We start from the raw sequence: 18994 nt of genomic DNA on the forward strand, positions 1-18994 counted from the left end.
AAATGTATGAGGACCAGTTTGAAAATTATTTGGCAGTAAGCCTTATTCGGACATCAAGAATACATTATCTATTAAATAAGACGGTTTTGTCACGTGCCAAATACGCAACATATTTAGCTTTGCTTGTTTGTTTTGTCTTCTTTTCTCAATTGATATCGAAACTAGTTACTAAGCAATGTTGTCTATAACAGTATTGTTGACTTTCAATTATTGAATTCACTTTTCTTCAATAACTAAAATCATCCTGCATAGCACATGTCCACGGAACATGAACTCCATAACTGTCTCCGGATACTCAGGCTCGCAATAGTAGGGATGGACGGTTCCTGAAAACGTAAACCGCGGTTTCGGTTTGCCACTTAAACCGGTTTAAAACGGTTAACCGAAACCGAACCGAACCGTTTCCAAATCGAACTGAACCGATCCCAAACCATATCGAACCGAACCGAGCCGTTCCCAAACCGGACCGGACCGGTTTGAAGTCCAAACCGATTGATTCGGTTTAAACTACAAACCGAACCGAAACCGGTTAACCGGTTCTTGGAACACACCTACGCAGTAGCATAATGGAAAACTTTCCGAAAGGATTTCTATTGAATTTCAATGAGATGTGCTTGTCACTTGACATTTTGATGCCCAGAAATCGTTATGTGATTATTCCGCAAAGAGCTCACAACTATCCCAAAGGAAGTCCCATTTTCGGGACATAAGCAATGTCTAGATTTCCACAAAGTGTCCATAGGATGCACAGTCAGAAACAATATTTAGTATAGATTGGAGCCAGTGGTCGAAGTGAGATGGTATGCGGTGGTATGCCATACCGCCTCTGGTTTTACAGTAATGAAGCCATACCACCTCTGGTTTCTCAGTGATCAAGACATGCCATCACGGGAGAGTATACACTAATAAGTCCATTTTTATACACAGTAATTAACGAATAGCTTTGCACGTAAAAAGAGTTTATTTCTTATCTAGAAATAATTTCTAAGTTGACAACACCGACATCTTTTTCCCACTTTAGTTTCTAAACGGAGGTGTCTTCAAAGAAGTTCATCTAGTTTATATTTTGATGTGCCATATAAAATTGTTTCTTTAGCATGCATATATATATATGTGTGTCTTCTTGTCTTAATTCATACAAATGTCGTGTTTTGAGCATAAGCGGATTTAGGGATTGCCTACTTTGGGAGCGATTCTCCTGGGGTTTGAAATACCCCTCAGTCGAGTGGAGGATCCGGGAACTTTCCCGCAAGAAATTGTTAATATAAAAACTCGTTTTTTTGAGCATTCTCGTATATAATTCTCTATAATACTGTACATCATAAGGGAATATTTTTAAATTTGTTTCTAGAAAGTTGGCGAAGGATCAAAGTCTCTCCATGCCTCGCCCCTTCCGTAACTAAACAGAAACTTTCGTAATAAACTGCCTCTGCCCTTTTTCCACTTCGAATACTGGTGGAGCTATAATTTTTTATACCTCCCAACCTATACTTAATATTGTTTCTGCCTGTACGTACCATAGACATTTCGATACCTCAGGAGTGTCGTCCAGTAGACGTTTCTCTGCTATGTGGGACTTACTAAAAACTTTAAAATTCTGGCATGAAATGAAAGAATAACAGTGAAGAACAGTGGGAAAAAATTATATTTATGAAGCCGATTCATTATATTTTATTGAGATTTCATCTACTTTGGAATGGAAGACAAATGTGAATAGAACGCTTAGCAGTACTTTTTCATCGCATACTCTTGAGACAACTAACTACTTTCTTTCTAATTCTAATTACGTATAATGTAAGTAATGAAGAAAAACGTGTAATGGATGGACCAAGTGATTTCTTCACTATCAATGACAACGAAAGTGTACGGTTTCTAAAGCTCTATTTATGCTTCTGAAACAACATTGCTCTTAGGGAAGTAAACCACATGCCTACACACAATTCACATTTATTTTCGTACAAACACCTAATTATTTTTTGGTCGATTCAATTGTTTAAAAATTTCTTGGTTTGGAAATTTAAACGAAAATTATAATTACCTTTTTCACTATAGTGTTTTGTAAGTCAACACAAAATATGACCATTATAGATTACGGAACTACGTCATAATTGACCCGTCCCATTAGACTTGTACCCATTAAATGAAAATGATGCCGGGAGTAAGTCATGATCGACTCATCCAATTAGACTTGGCGTTTAAGGATACAATCAATTAGCGGCGATAGAATATGTTTTCAGTTAGTATTTTGTTTCTAGTTTCATATAGCGTAAAAGAGCCGGTCGTCCCTTTTTATTATTTTCTTTTCTTTTTTCTTTTTCTTTTTTTGTATTTGGAAAATGTATGAGCAGTGGCGTATTTAGGGGGATGGCTTCCGGGCTTAAACCCCCCCCGAAATCTTACTTAGTATAGTAAAGTAAATGAAATATCTTGCACAATTTTCACATTTCCAGGCAAAGCCCCCCCCCCGAAAATTAGCAAAGCCCCTCCCGAAACAAAATCGTAAATACGCCACTGTGTATGAGATTTACAACTACTATGAAAATTGGGTTTTAATAAAAAGAATAATTATTAGAGACTGTTAATATTTTATGGTTTACTTGTAAGTTTATTTACAAATGATTTGTTAATTAATTCTCCTAATTATCCTTTCGCTTAAGACTTTTATGAGCTGTCATTCATAGATAAAACACATCCACCATTTTCAGCGAAATGCGATTTTACATTCGACCTAATTTTCGTACAGTCTAAGGATCTTGTTAAGGAGGAAATATCCCTTATATATATAAAATCTGATAGTATTTCTATAGCTATATTTATACATAAATAAATTATGTACATAATGAAAGGCTTTTGATAAGAAGAAACCTATCAATTCGAACGATTAAAGGTTTCATATCATACACACACGATTATTTCAAGTAACTATAACAAGTTAATTCAAATACAAAAGAAATACATACATTATAGCCAGAATGAACAATTAAGCTATGCTTCAAACTAAATAAGTCTGAGTTAACAGTATAAATCCTGATTATAAAAGGAAAGGGGAACTTCTCAGTTTGTGCGTCATGCTAATTTTTATTAGTAAATAGTCACGCTAATACGTATCTCTAGCGTGCAGGAAGTTTGGTGATTTAAATTATGCCACGATATAACTAGTCACGCTAATAGGTGTATCTAGCGTGCAGGCAGCTTGGCGATTTAAAACTACCTAGGTATTGTGGCGATGTTACTTCAACTTAAAAATTGTATTGTTTCAATTTAGTTATTTTAAAAGAGAACAAGGGCAGTGATCATATTCAGATTTGAGTATTCACGTATGTATACTTCTACAGTAATATGTTATGACGATTTAATTGCAACTCAATGTAGATTGTTTCAATTTAAAATAGACTGTGGTTGCATTGAACGTGAAAGTCCTTTTGTTGTTTCGTATTAGGACAATGACCCTAATCATCAAGGGCTCCGATTTTTCTGTAAATTTGGTGGCCCATTCAGATGCAGAAGGCATAAATATGAGGATTTTAAGCAAATTGCATTGAAATTATGCCAAATATTATATATTCAGAAATACAGTGGGGGCCCACATGAGCTTTGGGGAGCCCGGGCCCCCTCGGCTTTCCCCAAGATCGGTGCCCTTGCTAATCATATTTAGATTTCAGCATTAATGTTTGAGTAACCGCGTGTTCGTTGGTGGGCAAAAAAAGAAAAGAAGAAATAAAATAAATCTAAGCACCTGACCCTTTTAATTAAGCATCATTTTTTATACAACAGCAAGCTTTCTGTAATAAACACACAATCCTTCACGAAAAGACATAGCCTTTGTCAAGAACACATTGCGACACCGCAAACTTATAAAAGAACAAACAATTTTGTTTTTCATATAAAATAAATAAATAAATAGCTCTTTATCGGACATGTGCATATGGTATGATATACATATACTTATCAATCTAATGGAAACACGTCAGATGTCTGGGGTGGCAACGGTCAGTTAGGGACCGCAGGGCCAGGCTTTTGGAGGTGTGAGTTACGACAAATTCCTTACTATGTGTAAAGCAGGAAAAATGACAATGTATAGTGAACTGAGCAGACTGCGATAATATAAAATCCTAATCTCTCTGATTTCTAAAGAGGGCAAATTATTGGCACTTGGTTATGTGGTGCGAGCGTGACGAAATTGTCAAGTGTGTTGACAGTGTCCAAGGTGATAACGGCCTACAAAACTCGCGACCAAACTGCATAGGCGAAGAGGATCAGTGGTCAGAAGAAAACCTTCATGACAGGTTCCGCCAAACTTCAGCACGAACGGCTCAGGGCTGAGCCAGCAGTTTAAGCCTCCATGGCTCCACTACTAATTAATCTAGGGAGATGATTTAGGTGTCTATCTCTTCAGGAAGGATGAAACTTTCCAACGGTGTGTATTTCGTCCACATCGGAGTCCAGCAGCGGGATGATAAGGAGAAAAGTTGAATGTTTTTAGTTCTCCCTCAGAATTTGGTCCGTGAAACTCTCCCCCAAAGGAGCTAGAAACATAAAAACTGGTATCAATAAAGATAAATAAACATCCTACCTAGTGATACCCTATGTATGGGCATTCTTCTACACAACAAATAACAATGTTGCCAACTTCGAGAATTTTTTAAAAATATTTTTTCTTCAGTTACCGTTTGGGTACAGATGGCACAAAAGTTACCTCGTTGGAATCTGTGTCCCATCAGCTTTGAAACGAGGTATTGCGTATATATATCTGTGATGATTAGGGGCGTCAGAGTGGACCAAAATATTACGAAAAATATGTACAGTGTGATTCTCGTAGGAAATACGTTTGGAATTTTTCCTTACTTAGTATTGAACTTTCGTCCTTCACTTTTTTTACATGATTGTACCCAATGTCTGGAGTACAGGTGAAAGTTTTTCCTCCGTACGACAAGTAACAGTGTTGCCAGCCTCTCACAAATTTCCAAAAACAAATACATCTCACTTTTAAAATAAAACTTCTTTTTCTACGAGTTTGGCACGGGAGCACAAAAGTAAGCTCGCTGGAATCTATGTTCCATAACGTTTACAACGAGGTATGGTGCATGTCCCTGTAACAATTAGAAGGGGTACTAGGGGCGGAAACGTAAAGGTCTACAATCTTCTTGAAATCCCTATTCGTCCTGTAAAGGTAAGCAAGTTGCCAGACAGAACCGTTATGCCTTTGCAATGTAAGCGACGGAGGAACTCAAGCAGTACAAGCAACCTATGAAGACAATCAGAGTCCGCCACGAGTTACCTGACACGAACATCGGAAATCGGGTTATAGCGCGAAACAGCTGACAAGGAACCATAGCTCTCCAGCACGATGCCAAATGTGCCGCGAACATCCAACATGGGACTGCTGATGACTGGAAACTTGGTGCACGTATTCATTAAACCTTAAAAACATATTGTGCGTAGGTTTAGGGCATTTATTTCAATAATAAAAGTGAAAAGTAATTTCGAGAGGCCAAAGAAATGAAAGCTACAATACTTCGTCAATCAAAAACTACAATGGTGAAAGTGTGTGATTTTCGCCTGCAACCACATATTTTTGCCATCAGTTGGCCAACGATTAAGTTCCGTAGCAAAAGAAGTATAGAGTCTATGATGTGAAGAATGGACGTTGCACCGTTCATTTATCACGAAAGTTCATTCTTGCCGAGAAGTGCTCAAAATGCCGGAAGAGATATAAGTCAGTGGGAGAGACGCCAGGAAAATACAGAGAATGAGGAAGGATTTTATATTGCAATTCACGGAGAGTCTGCAATGTCATTTGAGGGACATTTGCACGTGCATTGTTATGTAACATAACACCATATCGTTTAACAATTTCTGGATGCTTTCTGGTACTGTTGCTGTGCATTTCATGGTGTTCAGCACTGTAGCGATCCGCAATTATGTTTTCGCTCTGAAAGACATGATGAATCAATCTGAATATAAAGCACTCTATGATTAACATCATTTGGAGGTTTTAGAAACTGTTCTGACCGTTTACGATAGTCGTATTAGATCCATTTCCACCAAAAATGACAATCCAATGTAGGAAACTTTCCCGGTTATTCTTTACGTTTAGAGAACTGCACACCTCCACATGGTAATTCTTGTTGAACGGTGTCAACTAATGTAGCACCCACAAGTCCAATTCCTTCAACTTACCGATTGCACGGAGCTGCCAAACAACAGTGGCATGACGTAGCTCAACTCACTTGCAACGGCAAGAACAATTTTCTGAGGCTCTGCTTCCTCGATGTTCCTGAAAAGCTCATTCAAGCATGGTATTTGTCGGTGCCTACGGTCCTCATTTTGCAGCGCTATGTCATCGGAAGGCATTTTGCAATGATGCGTGAAAAACGGCAAATGATAAATTAGTTCGCAATTCTTGGTCTAAGTGCACTATTAATGCTTTGCTATGCAGAATGTTCATCTCCGCCAAGGATCATCCAATCACCTCAGGAAAAATCAGTGGGCTGCGGTGGCTCAGTGGCAGAGCGTTCTCTGGAATTTTGTGGTGGACAAACTCCGTGTGCGTGGGTTTCCTTGGAGTTCTCCCTTGCTTCATTCCACCAATTCATTCATTTTTCTCATTATCCCCGTCTCCTTTAGACTAACCGGCATAATCGTGGGACGTAAAACTTAAAGATTTCAGGAAGAAATCACTGGTAATTTTGTGTTCTCAGTAGCACTTTCACATGGCGCTGTTCAGTAACTCACTGTTTTCTGATTGTCTTGCTATCTCAGCCTGTTTGCTGGACGTGTATAGAGTTTTTGGTTTTAGAAGTGTGACTTCATCCATGTTTGGGTTGTATTATTGAGGCTAAGTTTTCCACTATACGTCAAAGCAAACATTTCATTCATACCAAACAAACAGAAGAAAATGTTTGTCGTGCTACCCTCTGGTACAGCGTTTCTCAACCGTTGTGTAGCGACACATTGGTGTGTCGCGAGATTTTCATGTCTTCTCAGGTCTTCTGCAAAGAAATTATCTTAAGAAGAAAATAAAAATGTATCGTCAATCGACTTGATTTCACACTTGTCTCTCACACTTTGTATCTCATTTTCGTTCCATAATAAAAAAAAAAAGGGGTATGCATTTTTATGTATTTGCTGTTTTGCATCTAGGAAAAAATCACATGCATGGGTGTCGCGAAAGTTTGAAATGTACTTTGGTGTGCCGTTCAACAATGATGCAGGCAGTTTTGTTCATATTTTACAAACAAATATTTCATTACTTACCTAACGATGTGAAATAAATAATTTGTCCTGAAAATATACTCAAGAGGTAGTTTACTCTTAGAGGTGAGTTTTTTCGGACAATTTTCTCGAAAGCAACTCAGACAATGTTATTCATATTTCGTAAATAACTTGATAAATAACTTTCATATTTCATTAAAAACTTAATAATGCACAATTATCGTTTCTCCTGAAAAAAAAAATCCACAAAGGATAGTCTACTCTTGAAGATGAGCATTTTCTTGAAAGTTTTTCTCAAAAGCAACTCAAACGATTTTCTTCGAATTTCCTAAGTAAATATTTCATTAATAACCTTTAATTGTTGCCTAAACTATTTTTATGAAAATATCCACAATGAGTAGTTTACTTTGAGGGATTAGTTTTGTTGGGCCGTTATTTTCTTCCAAACCGCCTATACTTTTGTTCGTAATTCAATAATAAATATTTCAGTTTTAACTCCACAATAACTTGATTTAGTGTAGAAAAAAAAAAGTTTAAGCGAGAAAGTTTAGTTCGGTGGCCCGTACCTTTTATTTAAATTGTAACAAATTATGAATTCTGGCTTCGCTAAGGACTAAAGGTGCTACGAATGAATGCACATTATAATTTGTTACAAGTAATACATATGTATTATTATACACGACACTGTAATATTAAATTCAAATATATTGCACTTGTCAACACTCTACACATTCGATTACCCAGACTTGTAGAAGACTACCTTCTTTGAAATTTGAAACAAACGAAGAACCTTGACATGATTATTTTGTCTCACTACCTTGCCGACTCTGAGATGACATAATCACAGAAATTAACTTCATGACAATTGAATTTTTATTTCTCGTAATTCCATTCAATTATTTTTTAATTTCTCGTAATTCCATACAACTAAAACCAAACCTTTAGTATGAAGATGCTATTAATACTTCTAAAATTAAAAGTATAATACCAGCTAATATAGTTATTGCTGCTAGCAGTTGTTGATAGTGGCTGAGAAATGCAATGACAGAAAGGAAATTAAATTGACTCGATTTTTTATATTAAAAAGAATCCATCCCTGACACGAAGGGCTCCGATTTCTCTGTAACTTTGAGTGGGGGATTCAGATGTGTCTTTGGTTGAAAACAAGGATCTAAGAAGCCATATATGAGGATTTTAAGACAAATTGATTTCAAATTATGCCAAATATTATATATTTATAAAAAATACATGTAGAAATAAAAAAAACATATAAAAATACATATTCATAAAAGTACGTAGGGGCTCACATGAGTATTGGGAGGGCAGGTTCCTCAGGATCGGCGTCCTTGGACATGATCGGCAAGTTATTTTCCTCTTTTGCACTGATAAAGAGAGGGAGTGGGAATAGAGGAGTTTGTTCGACTGTCTATTGACTTAAGTGGAATAAATACTACACTCTTTAAGCCTAATATAAGTAAAAATAGTACATTTTAGTTGGGGTTTTTATTGTAATCTATATTATAAAATTGAAAGTGACTATATTCGTGACTCTTAATCTCTTGAACCACTCAACCCATCTCGATCAAATTTTCACACAGATAAGGCTCGGGTCTAGGAATGTTTTTATCTATTCACTTTGACGGTAAAGCTTAGGGGAGGGGGAGGGGAAGATATAAAAAAATTAATAAAGCTTAATTGTTATTAAACCACAAGACCGATTTCGATCAAATTTTCAATATAGATGACGTTCGGACCTGGGATGCATTTTATCATTTCACTTTGATGGAATAACGTACGGGATGGGGAGAAGAGGGACATATACAAATATATATATATATATATATATATATATATAAATAAATATGACTATGTTCGTGTGTTAATAACTCTTCAACCACCCTACCGATCTCAATCAACTTTTCAACATAGACGAGATTCAACCTGGGAAGTCTTGTCATTTCACTTTTACTGTAGAACTTAGGGGAGGGGGAGGGGAAGGGAAACTTTATAAACATGAATAAAATTTAGTAACTCTTGAACCACCCGACCGATCTCGATCAAACTTTCAACATAGATAAGGTTCGGACCTGGCATGGTTTATATCATACCATTTTGACAGTGCAACTAAGGAGAGGGAGATATATATTTAAAATGGTCGAAAATGACCATATTAGTGCCGAATCTATAGTTTTTGAGGTCGCTGAGTTAAACAGTAACACTCCCGATCCCGTTTACATCCAAATTCAGCTCTGCAACTTACGGGAGGGAGGGGAAGATATATAAAAATGATCGAAAATGACCAATTAGTGTCGAATCCATAGTTTCCGGGGTCGTTGAGATGAACAGTGACACGTCCGATCCCCTTTAAATACAAATTCAGCCTCGCAACTTGTGGGAGGGTGAAGGAGGAGATACATAAAAATGATTGAAAATGACAAATAACAGTGTCGAATATATAGTTTTCGTGGTCGCAGAGTTAAACACTAACACTTCCTATTCCATTTACATCCAAATTCAGCCCTGCTACTTGGGGGTGAGGAGATATATAAATATGATAAAAAATGACCAATGTTAGTGTTTAATCTATAGTTTTCGGGATCCCTGAGTTGAACAGTGACACTTCGACCGCACGCACGGATGGCTGCCATATTGGATAGAGACACGCTAGCGACATGTAGTTTCCAAAACCGGTCTTTACACGTGATTACTTTTCAAACGAGGTACCACACGGTGGGGGTTGCTATTTAAAATTTTGTAGTAACTCCCTTAGGCCCCCCTTTTGGGAGATTCTCCTTATCAGCATGATGTTGTCTTTTAAGTTAGCAGAAACAAATACAAAACAGTATTTTTACTATACTAGTATTAATAAGATATTTTATAGAGTAGGGTTAACTTGCAAGTAACGATTTTAATGGCTGAGTTTGGAGTTAACTTTTAAACACACTCAATATGAATTATAAATAACTAACTTAAAAGGAGGATGCGGTGGCTCAGTGGTAGAGCGCTTACCTCTGATACATGAGGTTCCTGGTTCGATCCCCGGGGAAGTAAGTTTGCGGTGGGCAACATCGTGTCCGTGGGTCTTCTCGGAGTTTTCTCGTTTCCTCTTATAATTTCATTGCACCAAATCTTCCAGCACCGTTGACTTACTTTAATCAGCGTCTCCCTTAGCCCAGAGGGCATAATCGCGGGACGTTAAACTGAAATATGTCATTTTATAACTAACTTCAAACCGACTGTATGTATGATGAATTTATGTCACAGTTAAAAGCAAAAATAAGAATGGTGTATCTCAACACTTATTGGAAGAGATCTTTTGGATTTATTTCTATTTTTTTTTCTAATCTAGAGTCCACATTAGCTTTTTTATTTTTTTTAAAAAATAATTTTTATTGTGTGTGTTAATCATTCTTATTGTTTACCTCCTCACATAGTAGGCAAAGTCTAAATTAGAATGTAACAGACATTGAATTTTAGCCTCTTTTACTAAAGAATTTTGTTGTTTGTTCTATTCTTTTAGGTACAAGTGTCAAGTTGTAGATCCTATAGATAACTGAATATAACTATAAACAAAATTAAAACGAAATGAGGCGCCTAGTATCAATATCCGCCACATCAATTTCGCTTAGTTTCGAGTAATCTCGCAAAACATGCAGCGAAGCTCCAAATACAAGCGTACAAAGTCCCATATTTGAACTAGTTTTTTAGTATGAAATATTAAGCTTTTAAACAAAATTCTGTTTCCATGGAATTCGTTTAGATCAAACATATAACAAGCGATATATAACTCAATTTCGGTTTTAAAAAAATGGATAGCGCGACATTTGATACTAGGCGCCTCAAATGTGCGTTTTCATAGCGCATCTGTCTTCACAGAAATTCTGTCCTGTTTAAAAGTAATTTATCATCGAGCTTTCAATGATTTCTTCAGTCTCCATTTATAAAGGTTCATCTGTGACATGAACATGACATAAGTCTTGAGAAGGCAGCGGGGGCCACCACTAGAAGCTCATTTAGAAGCACAAATTATTTTCAAACGCAACTGAATTCTAAGGAAGGTTTCTATAATAAACAGTTTTTTATACATACAGTATGAGTAAAAATATTTTAATATGAATCAAACTTGCGTGTAGGATATGAAGCTTTTGCTTAATGAAGTTTATTTTATTTGACGTTATTATTATGATGAAAAAATGATATTGCGAAGATAAAGGTGAAATTGTGGTTCTAATTTGGGCATATCTCGTACAAGATGATAAACAATCACAAACATAAAGGTTTTTAACATTCATGTAGATATTTCTATCTTGTCAGTAGAGAGACAGTATAATTTCTGAAAACAACTAGAAATATTGCAAGAATTATTATGTCATCTTGGATTTGTTTATTCCTTAAAGTTTAGCATTTCTTTCTGAACACCCAGGCTATGTGACATGTAAACCTACTGTTTTTAGCGGTAAAAGCTAAACCATCCTAATGAAATCTGATTTTTAATGCTTTTTCATCGGGAATCGAACTCAGGATTACGTCACGAAAGGCGCATGCATTAGTCTAGACCAATGGAAAAGGCTATGCCACTTTCGAGTTCAGAATTTTGAAATTAATAGGAAAATTAAAATAAATGTTAAGTTGCGCATTTGTAGTAAGACAGTGTTGTCACTGACGCAAGGTAATGTATTAGCTTTTCCCTTTCTCAAAGGTATATAGCTTTGTTGACGTAAAATATTATTCTGACGTAGAGTCCAGATTTGGAGTATTGCCAAATCACGTATGCATCTTTTTTTTTTTTTAATGGAAATTCTATGAAACTTTATATCATTCCACACTTTTCCACAGGTATCTTATGCCATAACAAAAAGAAAGTTTACTGCATTAAACGCCGTGCAGTTACTTACAAAATTGCAGCAGATCAAATAGTTTGAAGCATTCTTAAGTGAATTATTTGATATACATACATCTAAATCAAATTGTATTATTGCAGTTACAAACATTTCATTAAACTTAACAGCGAAAACAGTTAAACTTGTTTATTTTTGTACTGTGCGATGTAAGAAAATCATAAGTAGATAAATAACAATTTCAGCAATGCTTCCATAATTTCACAGAGATTAACTTATATTTCCACAATAGTAAAAACATATTGGGTGTGTAGGTTCAAGGGGAAAAATAATAAAACTTTTATTTTTTACAAAACTTTAAATAGTTTATTGATGAGAAGAATGAACAGAGAGTTTGTACAGTGAGAAATGAAAGATGAGGTTGTAACCATTGTATGGAACATATAGTACATGCCCATCATTCATTTATATACACAATGATGGTTCAACGGTAATTACACTGTACAATCAATAGTTCCGATGAAAAGACGTTCTCCAAATTCAGTTGCCAAGTCGTTATAAAGGTGTGATCAATCTTGGTTAAGCTGTCAATGACAAGAAATGAATACAAATTAGAAAATGTTAATATTTCTTAAACTCATAAACAAGTATTTAAATAAGTGTATGTCGAATATATTTTTTACAATTTATTCTTATACTTATCCAGGAACTTTTTTCTTCCAGAGTTTAGATATTTTTCATTCGAGAGGAAATATCAACCCTTTCAGAGGAAGACCTTTTCCCTGTAAGTATTCTTTTAGATATATATCGAGTGTTCTAAAAATGGCACCCACGGACCACAGAGCACTATTCAACAAGTCAAAATAAACCAAAAAATGTATATATTTGTATACTTTTCGGGTCATTCTCTGGAGACGCGACTTGCACTATGTGGCAACGTTGCAGATGAAGAACCATAGATTAGATTACCAATCCATCAACTAATTACATCAATTCTTGCCAGATGGCAGTTAAAGTCAATAGACGTTAATACTAGCACCACTTATTGCCTTAACAACCGATGCAACTGTTTGATGGATTTGTAGAGCAACACAAATGGTTCCAAGTTAATATGCGATGTTGCCACATAGTAAAGTTTGATATTCCATAGCGGCTGAAGGAGGCCCCGGAAGGCATTCCATCATACTTTTCGCTTTATTTTGACCTGCAGAATAGTGCTCTGTGGTCCGTGGGCGCCATTTTTAGAACACCCGATATAATGTTTGTATATTCAAAATTTTCCACGGGGAGAGAGATTTCCTTCTCTTCGATTTCCCTGAAGTTATAGCTGATATCAGTTATGCATTTCAAGATCACTGTTTCATATAAAAGGAGATGGAATTTATTTTAAGTTCTGAGATACAACAGAATAGGGGTAATACTGTAATTTGCAGTAGAGAATTACACTCCTAATTTTTGTACACATACTTAACCAAAATTTTAGATTTAAGTTGCTAGGGATAAGTTAGATACCACTCTGAATGGAGAAAATCTATTTTGAATTTCGCATTTTGGATTGCATGGGTGGATGGATTTATTTTCCGTACATAACAAATTACTGTGAAAAAAAATTCTCAACTTTCTTCGATTGAGTTAAATCTAAAACGGATGTAAACCAATTTGTCTCTTCGTTAAGATTTAAGGATGTTCAATACCCGCGCCATCTTTAATTTTAGCCCATTGCATCATATAGGGGATTATTTCCTTGTTTTCATTGCAATTAACTGGAACTTTAATGATGTGATTTTATCAGTTTCTTCTTCAAGTCTAGTAAAATAACCCTCACATTAAAAAAATTGCATTGTTTACAAATTTAACATTATTTATATTAAATTTTATTATTAAATATTTAAATTATACATAACAAATTTTAATTTTCACAAAGTAAACGAGATCTCATAAGAAGAAACCAGTAAAATTAAAAGTATTACAATTTTAGTTTATTTTAAAGGAAACAGTTTTATTTCCCATGTAAATCAATAGGCTTAAAAACATAGATAGATCAGGTATTCAACACCGATAACGTAGGCAGAAAAATCATAAATATAGATGAATATCTTGGGATGAAAGTATCGAATTATAATAAGAAATGTGGAGGTGACCAAAAGAAAGTTACTTTCGATCATACATCCATTAATATAGACGAGCTAAAACTTGAACGCTTCAAATATTTCTGTTTTAAATAATAAAAGTCTGACTTCGACTTACACAAGATCAAAAAGCAGTAATGAAAGTGTCTCACCTGCTTTACTTTCCATAGGCGTAGTATCCTGGGGCATAGGAGCTGTAGGCATAGGGGCTAGCATAAGAAGAAACTCCGTAGTAGGGGGAGCCGTAGTAGCCAGCGCTGTAGCCGTAAGATGGGTAGTAGTATTGGGCAGCAGCAACAGCCAAGATGGCGAAAACGGCAAGGAGCTGAAAACACACAGACATGAGAAGAACAATTTCTATACATAGAATAGAACACATAACTACAAAAGGGAAATAACTCCTCAACTCGATTTTGGCTACGAAAATATAAATTTGTAGTAGTTGTCTTAGTATGAAGAAGTTGCATTCTCGACTGCTGGAGAATAAGTAACTTTTTTTCTTTAAATATCCTTTGATTTTTTTTTAATTGTTTGCCAGGCATACTTATATCAAGTTATATATTGTACGTTCAGTCCACGAGGAAATCAAGTCCATTTTTTCGTCATTTTTGGCATATTTGATCTTTACGGTCTCTATCTGAAACTCTTTTGAAAGCTTAAAAAATATTGATGTAAATGATTCATAATGTAAATAATTCTCATAATAAAATTCTATGTACTTAAGTATACCATAAGTACAGTATATTATTTTTTCTCACAACTTGGTAATTGGACTTGCTTGCTTTGTGCATTGAACGTTCTACATGTGGGGAATATCTTAATAAAAATTTGCTTTAATTAGGCCTACTACTAAATATCTAACCCCGGATGAAATTCTTCATGCCCTTTTCAGGTTTTGTATCACTTTTTGGATAAGTAATTTTTATTACTCCAATTCTTAAAGTATTCCTCTACTTTCCTTCCTTTGGTATCAGTTCCTTTGGTTTAGCACTAGGTTATGTTAGGTAAATGGACAAAAAAAACTGTCATTGGACAGAATAACCAGACAAAGAAAAACAAATGATAGCATCAAAAATATTGAGTTCGAAATGTAATTTACATATTAGTGAAAAATCTTCTTTTACAAATTTATGATTTGCTATTGAAGTGTGTAAAATCGGATTTGACCGCTTCACTATCGATGGGAAGTGCGATGATACCGTCCTGCACCAGGTTTAGAAATCTCATATCATTTAGATATATAAAAAGTTTAATATTAGTTTAAGCGCATGCATTTGCTACTATACAGTAAAAGCAACAAGTGATCTCTGGCTAGTTTCCCCGTGAAGACAATTGCCTCGAGTGCAAATTCACGGATTTGTTCGGACCTACTTGGAAAAATAGATTCCGTCCCATCTAGCCACGGTGGGACATTAAATTTCTCTTAACCAACAAACTTATCTGTTTAAATAAAAATGGAGATGGTATAGTCTGGCTTACAATCCTTCAGCGGGGTACCAAATATAATTTCATCTAAGTTATTGAGATATTAGTAGAGACCGAATGTTAACCAAAATCAGTAGTTAGGAGACCCGGGATCGGTTCCCGGCGAGAGCTCAAGTGGTTCGGATTCCACGTTAATCAGTAGGTCCACGTCTCATATAGCCTCGCTGCTGAACGGGACGTTAAACCCAAAATCAACTCAACTCAAATCAGTAGTTTCTAATCTTAAAGATACAATAAAAGTAAACTACTGAAGTTCATTTGAGAAATGTTTGCTTTAATTTCAACAAAATCTATTTGGTCTATTTTGCCTATTTCACTCTATATTGCTTAAATGTCTAATACCGCTTTCTGTTTGCAAAATCTTGAAAAATCAGCAATTCATTAGCATTACTACATATTTCTTCTTCGGAGTAAAGTTTGTCAATCCTAATAAATTTTAAAATAACAAAAAGTAATTTAAATAAATCTTGCTACTTGATAAAAGCAAGTTAATCTTTTTGGGATAGTAACAGTTATGTTGCTTTCGTTTTGTCTTCAGTAACAACTTAAATGTACTTGTGTACGTGTAATATTTCTTACTTATTTCTGTAGTTACTGTATTTACTTTCTTTGCTTTACTACTGTTACTTTCTTCACTTTTTTACATGCTTTACTTTAACTGGTTCAACCGTCATGCTTTACTGGTTCAACGATCTCCTTAAATCTTGCAACGGTAATTTAACACATTTCCCGACGTCATAGAATGATGAAATATTTGCACAGTAACCTAGGTCGGGTGAAAATAAAATATTCCATTGCTACTTTTATATATTTCTACACATTAATATATTTTAAAGTTTGATCTCTTGTTTTATTATAAAGATCAATTTCAGCCTTTTCCGTATGTGACCAGTTTTACTCTTAAGTAAAACGGGATTGTGTAAGACACAGGAGTTAACATTCACAAATTCGAGCAAACTTGCAGATTTATACTATTTTTTCATAACACATTTGAAAAATATCTTTTTAAAAATGGAATCATGCTTTCTTTAAAAACGTTTCAACATTAAAATGAAAGAAATTGTGCTAAAAGCTAAAACAAAAAATGACATTATTAAAAAAAAACGTTTTCTTTTAAAATATTAACAAACAAAATAAATCGTACTAAAAAATAAAAAGTAATTCTGTTCTCAAGAAAATTACTTTTAAAAAAATATATTTGTATATGACTAAAAAGAAAAGCACTAGGAGCGCTCTCAAATATATTCATTTTTAAAGTATTCAATTCTCATGTAAATCAAGTAATTGAGCATCAGAGCGTTCCCCATGCTTTTCTTTTTAGTCATATATAAATGGAATATATTTTGAAAAAGTAATTTTCTTGAAAACTATTTCTTTTTTACTTTTTTAGCACCATTTATTTTATTTTGTTTTTAATTTGTTTTGAAGAAAGCATGTTTTTTTTAATTTTTAAAAATGCTTATTTTAATTTATTTTCTTTCAACTTAGTTTTAAAAAGCTGTTTTAAAACATTGATATAATGATCGATTGCGTTCGGATCTGGGATGTCTTACATGATAGGTAATAAAAGAGGCTCACTGTAGTTTGCAGTTAAAAGACAAATCACGAATTAAGAACAAAGTCACAAACCTACACGACACAGAAATCTATTAAACAACATTTACAATAAAATGTTATACAGAAGTAGAAGTAATAGTAAAGGTTTTTTTTTTCTTACCACTTTGAACATGGTGGATGGTTTGATGTATCAGCAAGGTCCGTCAGCAGCAGACTGATAATAAAACCCAAAATCGAGGCTCCTTTTATATTCAAAATTCAACTATTTTTCCTCCAACCATATGATGGTAACTACGTGACCTTCATGAAGATTCCATGGGCGTGTCAAAAAATTGCTAGCGTCCATCCAGTTTTGTTTCTGTTACGCTTGGTGCACTTCATTTGCCCTCCACGTGATCTTCACTCTTGTGACGTCAACGAAAAAAAATATATGGGATCTAGTTTTTAAACTATTTTGGCAACAAATGCCATTCGGGTAACAACAGTACATATACGTAACATCATATGTTAAAAGACAGAAATAGATTCTGTTGAGGTGCTGAATATACTGTATACTTGCAGCTAATCTTTCAATGTTGACACTTCTTAGAATTAAAATTGGCGATTGTTACTAAGCAATACAACATACTACATAACAATACAATACTGTTGATAATAATAATATAAAAAAATATTGTTTCGATGTTTCGTGGGACTATATTGATACAGCATTATAATAATTAATGGGTCTTTTGAATTATTACACAGTAAAATTAGCAGTTACATGTATACGTATGGTAGGTCTTATAGAACGGAAATATACGTCAGTAACGGATATATCCGTCCGTCCATCCGCCCATCTGTCAACAGATGTCAAAGCAAAACCGGTGAAAGGTAACGAGAAATATTTTTATACGAATTTAGTGTTCAAGGAATAGATTCCATCTCTTCTTCTAACCCTCTATTTCTATCAGGGGTAGAATGCAACCACTTCCCGGTTCCGCAGTGTCACCATAGAACGAAAACAGTAATAGATAGCGAGAAATAATTCTTTTAAAATCAATTTACCTCCACTCTCATCTTTCTACCAAAATAGGAAATGCAAGAAATCTTGTATCATTTTTGGTTTCAATATTGATTTTTATAGAACAAATTTTGCAGTTTAACGTCCCACGATTATGTCCGTTAGGTTAAAGGAGACGGATGATCAAGACAAGTGAATGATGATCTAAGAATTGGTGGAATGAAAATGTGGGAGAAACGGGAATATCTGGAGAAAACCCATAGGCACAATGTAATCCACTATAAAGTTATTTGGCCGGAAATCGAACTAAGGACCTCATGAACCAGAGGTAAGCACTCTACCACTGAATCACGGTGGCCCCTTTATAAAACAAATAAATTACGAGACAGCCAGAAATGGCTCTTTGATGTGGATTTCGAGTTCCAAGAATAGGTTTCATCTACACTCCTATCTCTGTATTTAAACCGGAAGTAGTAGAAATTTACGATTCCGGTGCCAACACTGATCGCCAAAAAGAAAAAGAAGTAACAGTGCCACGTGCATACCACGTGAAGAAGTTTGGTTCATGTAGCGTAATATATTGAAACCAGAACTTCTACCACTTCCGGGTTTAGTAGAAAGATTAGAATACAGATAGTATACATTCTAAGGACACTTAACTGACACTTAACTATCTATTACTATTTTTATTCAATAACAATTAAATTTAAAACCATAAGAAATGATTTATTTATGTCATTTCCGGTTCGAATAAAGGATATCTATTC

At 34.9% G+C, this 18994-nt stretch overlaps 1 long non-coding RNA gene across 1 annotated transcript; it reads right to left on the minus strand.

Moving 5' to 3' along the window:
- Positions 1-12391: 12391 nt before the first annotated feature.
- LOC145662748 (uncharacterized) lies at positions 12392-17539 on the minus strand. The gene is made up of 3 exons (XR_014127095.1): positions 17385-17539; positions 14335-14507; positions 12392-12637 (listed from the first exon to the last, which is right to left on the minus strand). It is a non-coding gene; the product is annotated as an uncharacterized LOC145662748 (long non-coding RNA).
- Between the last annotated feature and the right edge of the window lie 1455 nt (positions 17540-18994).

Source organism: Thermobia domestica, chromosome 1, assembly GCF_964235325.1.
Source record: "Thermobia domestica chromosome 1, izTheDome1.hap1.1, whole genome shotgun sequence".
Lineage (NCBI taxonomy): Eukaryota > Metazoa > Arthropoda > Insecta > Zygentoma > Lepismatidae > Thermobia > Thermobia domestica.